Source organism: Portunus trituberculatus, unplaced genomic scaffold, assembly GCF_017591435.1.
Source record: "Portunus trituberculatus isolate SZX2019 unplaced genomic scaffold, ASM1759143v1 PGA_scaffold_222__1_contigs__length_73640, whole genome shotgun sequence".
NCBI lineage: Eukaryota > Metazoa > Arthropoda > Malacostraca > Decapoda > Portunidae > Portunus > Portunus trituberculatus.
The window spans coordinates 29145-37219 of record NW_025541390.1 but is presented as its reverse complement, the minus strand read 5'-3'; the positions used below and the strand labels follow the sequence as shown (position 1 = coordinate 37219).

Genomic DNA, 8075 nt, shown 5'->3' with positions numbered 1-8075 from the left:
TTCATTTTCTCTTAACTCCGTGAAAACCTTTCCAAGGCGAGATTCCTTACTCTAGACAGCGTAATTTTCAGATTATTCAGGTAATGAGAAATAGTCTGTTTGGGAAGAGAACTAGATGTTAGCAATCTATCTTTTAACAACTTGAGTGGTCCTCTGATTTGTCTTCCATACAGGAGCTGAAAAGGGGAATAACCAAGAGATTCCTGTGGACACTCACGAACAGCAAAAAGCAGCATATGAATATTCTCATCCCAGTCTGACTGAGTCTAAACAATATTTCTTTAACATACATTTAAAAGTATGATGGAATCTCTCTAGAGCACCTTGGGATTGAGGGTGATAAGCAGATGACAACTCTTGTGAAATACCAAAAATTTTTACAATCTCTTTAAACAAATCGCTAGTAAAATTACTACCCCGATCACTTTGGATTTCTTTTGGGAAACCAAAGTGAGTAAAAAGATGGAGGAGGCATCTTATGATGTTTTTTGCAGAGATGTTTTTAAAAGGATAAGCCTCTGGATAACGGGTAGACATATATCAATTACCGTCAATAGGTACTGGTTACCTTTCTTGGAGCGGGGAAGAGGTCCAACACAGTATATCAAAATTATTTCAAATGGTTCAGATGTAATAGGTATGGGTTGTAGAGGAGCTGGAGGAATGTTTGTTAGGTTTTCCAATTGTTTGACACACATGACAAGAATTAATGTATCTGGTCACATTTTTCTTAACATTAGTCCAAAAATAATGTTGAATAATTTTGTGATAGGTTTTACGTATACCAAGGTGACCGGCTAGGCCTTCATGAGCTAATTCAAGAACAGACTCCCTCATAATACATGGCAAGACTATTTGATGTACTTCTGCCCAGGAATCAGACGGTTTAAGGGATGGAGGACGGTATACTCTCATTAATATATCATCTTTAAGATAAAAACAGGGAAATTTCCGATTGGAATAGGTTTCATGAGCTGCTTGTCTATACTTAGTCAAGGAATTATCTTGTTTTTGAGAGGACACAATATTTTCCATCGTCAGAGTCTTAGAGAGAAAATTGTTAACTTGAATTACAGGATTACACTCGTCCTTTTCCAAACCCTTTGACCGTATGACAGCACAAGTTGGAAAAGTGTAGTTACCCTGATCCGATTTTTCTGAAGTTACAGACAAAGGCTCATCGACAACTCTAAGTTCAGCAGGGTAGACAAGAGTTACTGCTAGATCATTGCCAAGTAGCAGCTTAACATCAGGCATGGGCAGAGGTTTATCAGTAATGGCTACTACTACTTCTCCCTTCACAAATTTGCAATCAAGATACACTTTAACTAGTCTTAAAGCAGGGGTGGATGACAAATCTCTCAGCAAAACCTTTTCTCCAGTAGAGTTATTCTCGACACCACACAAACTATTTATGAAAAGAATACTCTGAGCCGAACCTGTGTCTCTAAGTAAAGTTATGGGGGTAGGACAACTATGTTCATGGAGAGACACCGTTCCTTTTGATTTGAATGCACTAAACTGATCCTCATGAGAAATGACACTTACATTACCCATAGGCTTAACTTTCTAATCTACAGGCTTAAAACTCTTAACCTGCTTACCAATGGTGGACTTTTTACAATTTGGATTTTTACATTGGGTTATGTTATGACCATAATTCTTGCAGTAGGTACAATATGGAGAATTTTCATTAAATGGAGGTTTGGAGGACCTATGAAAACCGCCTCCGACACCTGGCTGTGATCCCTTAAGTAGAGTGAAGGAATCTGCAATCTGAGCAGCTTTGATTAAATTAGTTTCTTTTTTCTCCTCGACAAGTATACGCAAGTCAAAGGGCAACTTTTGCTTAAATTCTTCCATTACCATTAAATCCTTTAACTGTTCAAAAGAGTGGGTATTAGTACTGGTTAACCATTTGTTAAAAAGGCAGAGTTTCTCGGTGACAAACTCAGTATAAGTTATTTGAGGAACTTTTACAAGTGAGCGAAACTTTTGGCGATAACCATCAGGTGTTATAGAAAAAGCTACGAGGATGGATTGTTTAACTTGTTCATAGTCATCAAGGCAATCTAAGTTTGAAAATATTAACGCTGCCTTTCCAGTTAGTTTTGACTGTAACAAGTATGTCCACTCTGATCGCGGCCATTGAAAATGAAGAGCAAGTCTGTCAAATGTATTGAATGAACCCGCTGGATCAGCTTCATTAAAATCAGGAACTAAAGCAATGTTCTCAGTTATTTGAAATGGTTTTTGTCTAGGCTCCTCCCTTTTCTCTAATTTTCTTTCTTCGAATTTTAGTTTAGCCATTTCCAACTCGAACTGAAACTCCATTTTCCGTTTCTCAAGCTCCAGTTGAGCCTTGCTTATTTCTTCTTTTCTACTACTTTCCCATTTTTCTTTTCCATCACAACTGTTATTAGGATTACTTTGTTCAACATATACATCACCAAGACTGGCAGGGGTCAACAAGTCAATAGCTTCACTAGGTAACACAGCCTGGTTAACAAGGGTTTCAATAATTACATTTTTTAAGAACTTCCTTAGTAACTGAAGAGGGGACACCTATATCATAGTATTGAGCAATGAATCTCCAGTCCTCCTTTTGAATGGGCTTTTGAAGCTGATCCAGAGAAGGGTTTTCACAAAAACCTCGAACATTGAAATTCTTAGATGCCATATCAAAAATAGTTTAGCCAGTAGCCGTTTGACTTACGTGAAATAGTATTGCAGGACAAGCAAATTATGACTAGTGATTAATGATAATACATAAGAACTGGATCAGACGTGTTCTAGAAGTACTAGTCCAACTTCATTAACAAGAAGAAACAGACATTGATAAGCAAAACGAAACCTCAGCACCTCCGTCTTACTTGGTCTAACCCTTTTAAATTAAGATAATGAAACTTTAGAGTGGAGCTGCTTTTTAGCTAGTCTCCAGATGCAATGTATGTGAACGGCACTTGATTACTTAGTTAACTGGGTCCGGATCTAATACGGCACAAAGATAGTTACTAAGTAGGTCCGGATAAATACCATACAATGCATGAACAAGACCCTAACGCCATCTGAAAACGTTGAATATTAAAGTGTCTTGTTTAGAAACTGCTCCTCACATTGTGAATCCTCAACGACAGTTTAATCACAGACCAATCAAGACGGGAGTGATCAGTTCCTATATTCCAAAGTTACACACTGAACGGGAATAATGTCTGCTCAAAACACTAGACCACATTTAAGTTCACTGATAAAACAAGGAATCAATCTTAATAGCCTGCAATACCATAAACACTGACCTGAGGCGAACGAACTACTCTCCCAGTTATCCAGTAGCTACACTTAAAAAAGCTCCCGGACAGGCCCCCATCTTACGTTTGAAAGTGTTTATATGTTTATGATGTCAAGGGGAAAAGACTTTCATAACGTAACAATAAACTCGTTTTCCTTAATATCCAAGAATAACAGGGAAAATTAGAAAAAATGCCGGGGAAATTACATAAATTGTATTAAAGTTAACACACAACTTTAGTTAGTAACACGACAAAAAAAATACAAACAAAATTAACTTAATATAACATGTGCCACAAAAAAAAAAAAAAAAAAAAAGTAATTCCCCACCACAAGTCACCGTTTTATACTTGTCGAGGAGGTATCACAACCGTGGATGTAGAGAGCAGGAGCAACCAACCACCTTACAATTCCGAGGGGTGGGTGACTACTGACTTCCCTTCCCAATCTAGGCCTAGAAATAAACTCCGTCTCCCAGGGGGAGGAGGTGGAGGGAATGGTAGCCCCCACCTCCCCAATTACGACTTAAACTAGAGTGACCAATATCCAGAATAATTAACAAATGAAACAATACGAGAACGAATCGAAACAATGGCGAAACGAGAATAATAACGACAGTTCGTTGTTAAGGCTTGTTTAGGTATCCGTCACAATATATATATATATATATATATATATATATATATATATATATATATATATATATATATATATATATATATATATATATATATATATATATATCCAGCTATAAATAACAAAAATAAACAAACGTGTATCATTGAAATAATCTTGTGTATGAAAAACTAAAGAGCAAGCAAAGTAATCATTCATTATCTATATGCCACACGGCTCCCAGATTCGCTTGGACTCGTTAAAGGCAGTGCCTGGAAAATCTAGCACCTGATGGTCATTATGCACTGTCTGCCTGAGTCCAAGGAGAGAGTGAAACTTGATTCCCAGATTCGCCTCTTGCTGGGATTCGTTTAGCATCGAGCCGGCGAGTCCAGTGTCTGAGACTCGGTACGCACTTTCCACCCGAGTCCACGGAGAGAGGGAAACTTGGTTCTCAGACTCGCCTTACGCTAGGATTCGGCAAGCAATGCACTGGCGAATCCAGTGTCTGGGACTCACTACGCGCTTTCTACACGAGTCCCAAAGGAAAGCGGGAACCAATTCCGGACTTGGTTCCCGCAAATCCGCATCCTGGACTCGAAACTCGAGAGAGAGAGAGAGAGAGAGAGAGAGAGAGAGAGAGAGAGAGAGAGAGAGAGTTGTTGTTTGATAAATTTATTACGCCCAAGGCAGGCGTCAGATTATACATACAGGCAAAAACAGACGTTTGTAAAAGAGCAGTAGGGATAGGACAATGAGGACGATAAGAACAAGAACAATAACAAAATCCATTGGAACAGTAAAAAAAAAAAAATAAATAATAATAATAATATATAAACAAATAAACAATGAAATAGAAAGATCAGCACAACAAAATTAATAGACTGGGAATGGGAAAGGTAAAGGGGACAAAAACATTTGAGGACTGGTAAAGTGAGACACTCAGCCGGTTCCTGAATTACTTCTTTTTGGTCCGTTAGGCAGCCAACCAAACAATTTGTGTCCTGTGCCGTTCCAGAATGCCTTTTTCCATCTGTTGTTTTGTCCGGTAGTGGACCAAAGATTGGAACTCTGGTCGAGGGGTTTTGCAAAACATTGGTCAAGTGTCCGGGCGACCAAAGCTACCGCCTTGTATTTTAAATTTCCAAATGTAAAAAGAAGCTAACTGTGAATAAATTTATTTCAGTCTATTTACCATGTCAATTTTTTTTGATGGTACAACAAAGCTTTTCTTATGCTATATTGAGCATACATTTACATTTTTGAAGTCTACTGTAGTCGCCTGGTGAGTTCACGCCAAACATCAACAACAACCTAATCGACTCGTCACATCTCTACTTCACTGACTAAATTTGGTAAGTATATGATTAATCTTGTTATTTATATATTATTACATGAATTCTTACTTTCTACTTCTACTATTAAGAAAGGTAAGTGGACGAATTAAAGGGCAAAAACTATAATATGGAAGGAGTGGAGTAAACTCAATCCGATATATCATGTACGTAGCTCATACCCAGGAAAAAAAATAAATAAATAAATAAAATAAATAAATAAATAAATGAAAATGATTATGAGGCTGTATATTGAGTATATTTGTAGTTTTAAGTTCAAGGCTATTAAGAGGTGACCGATGAAACAATGGAGGAAAGGTATAAACGGTACCTTGATGAGCTTGCAGGTAACACTCGATTATGTGGTGGTCTACACATCATAAGACATTATTGATGGATTTGTTACACATTAGTGAATGGATCCTATTAACGAACAAAATGTAACCTAACCAAGGAAACAATAACCCAGCCAACTTAACCTAACCCACCCAACCTAACTTAACCAACCTATTTATTGTCATAACTTCTGAAGTATCAATGTCAATATGAAAAAGCGGAAATGTAAGATTGGCAGAAATGAAAACAAACCAAACATATTTTAACCTAACCTCACCTATCCCCCACCCAAATCTAACATACCTATGCCCTACAACCATTCAAAATGCAGGAAAGGAAATCGGTAAATCGAACCACTCGCCCACTCTTCAGTCTTGGCCTAGTGGGCAGAAGTAGAGGACGAGGAGTATATACCGCCTGTGAGTCTGTCACCACCCACATATCCATTATTTTTTTTATTTATTTGTGGTGTCGTTAATATAAATTTGCGGTGGGTATAATATGGGTTTTTCTTGTTCAAGTCAATGAGATCTTACTATTGAGACCAGTTAAAGTGACTGCTGTGAATGGGGCGTACTTATAAAATAATACCAGGAAATCAAACCAAACTTATCCTAACCAAACCGAAGCTAACTTAAACTAACCTAACATCCTATCCTTAATTCATCTAACCTAATTTAAGATTCATTTTGACTGTCCATGCATATCATATCAGCCTAGCAAGCTCATATCTGCCTTATTAAGAATAATTTTGATAACTTTTAAACAAATAGTTCTTATTGTATGATCCCGACCTATCTTTACTTAACCTTGTCATATGTACTGTACCTAATGGCTAAGTTCGGATCCAGGTCTTTGTAGAACTAGCCTATGTTTATGAATTCTTTAAATCCTATTTTGTGGTATGTCTAGGCCACTCCCCTTTTGGTGGTAAACAACTTCAGTATGTACCTATATGTATGATACCATAGTATCATTTGAACAACAGAAGAAAAAGATAAAAATGACTTAAGTAATATATGCTGTTAATATCTATTTATTCTTCAGACCATTAAAAACTACACTTTTCAGGTACCATGGCTGCATTAGATGAAATCATAGATGAAGAAATGTTTGAAATGGAAGAATTGCGACGAGTGAAGATTCCATGCATTGTACCTAAAGATCGCAATGACCCATTTCATTATCTTTCTGGTGAAGAATTCCTTGAGCGTTTTCCTCTGCCAAAGGATGCTGTACGAGACCTCATTGAAGAAGTTAGGCCACGTACACATGTGGACAGGCTTGGCACAGGTATGGAACAGTAGCTATTTACTTAAGTATATATGTGGATGGTGATATTGCTATAGACTATTTTACAATACTTACTGATTCAAGACCTGGGAAACCATCTTCTGTATTTCTTTCTACAACTCTGTCATCCTTTTTCATGTGGAGTGAATTGGGAAATTTAAGGTTCTTCCACACTTTTTCTAGTCTTTCTTACTTACGGAGCAAAGGGGCCTAGGGATCCCCTCCTCTGTATTTTCCTCATAAACAGACTAGGCACAACGCAGAGAGAGAGGGGTGTATATAACTCCTTCTAAAGTCCCCTGGTATATGTTTGCATGTCTTTCCACAGGATGTGGCATTCCTCTGCATTTGAAGATGCTAGTTACCTTGCGGTACCTAGCCACGGGAAGTTTCCTTCTTACAGTAGCTGACATCATGGATATTGCAAAATCATCAGCATGCAGGGCTGTTGGAGAGGTGGTTCAACTTATTGCTTTCCTGGCACCAGACTACATCAAATTTCCACAGCCAGAAGCACGTCAGATGGCCTCAAAGCTCTACGATATTGCTGGTATGCCAGGTGTATTGGGGTGTATAGATTGTACACACATTCCAATACAGAGTCTAGGTGGGAACAACGTTGAGATGTATAGATGTCGAAAGGGGTTTTACTCATTAAATGTCCAAGGTATTTGTGATTCAGAACTCAAATTTATGCATGTTGTTGCAAGTTGGCCTGGCAGCGTACATGACTCAAGAATATTTTCTAATTGTCGTATCTGTCATCTTCTAGATGAAGGAGATTACAGGGGTTTATATTTGTTAGGGATAGTGGGTATCCGAGTCAGGAATATTTACTGACTCCACTCCTAGCTCCAAGAACTGAAAAGCATAGGAGGTATAATGTAGCTCATATACAAACACGGAACTCTATTGAGAGGGCATTCGGTGTACTGAAAAGAAGATTTGCATGCTTAAGCATACCCCTGCGAACCAAACTTCCCAATACAAAAAGAATTGTGATGGCATGTGCTATTTTGCATAACATTGCTATTTCAAGAAGAGTGGACATGTTAGATGTTGAGATTGAGCCACAGGAAGTAGTTGATTTATTGGAGGATGAAGATGAACATGAACTGGATGCCACACAAGTTAGGGAATCATTAATTCAAAGATGGTTTTGAGGGCCAGTTTCAAGAACTTTTCCCTGTGTACCCGATTGGGCTCCAG

The 8075-nt window shown here is 38.0% G+C and overlaps 1 pseudogene; it reads left to right on the top strand.

The window, feature by feature from the left end:
• The first annotated feature begins 4781 nt into the window (after nt 1-4781).
• LOC123500403 lies at nt 4782-8075 on the top strand (annotated as a pseudogene).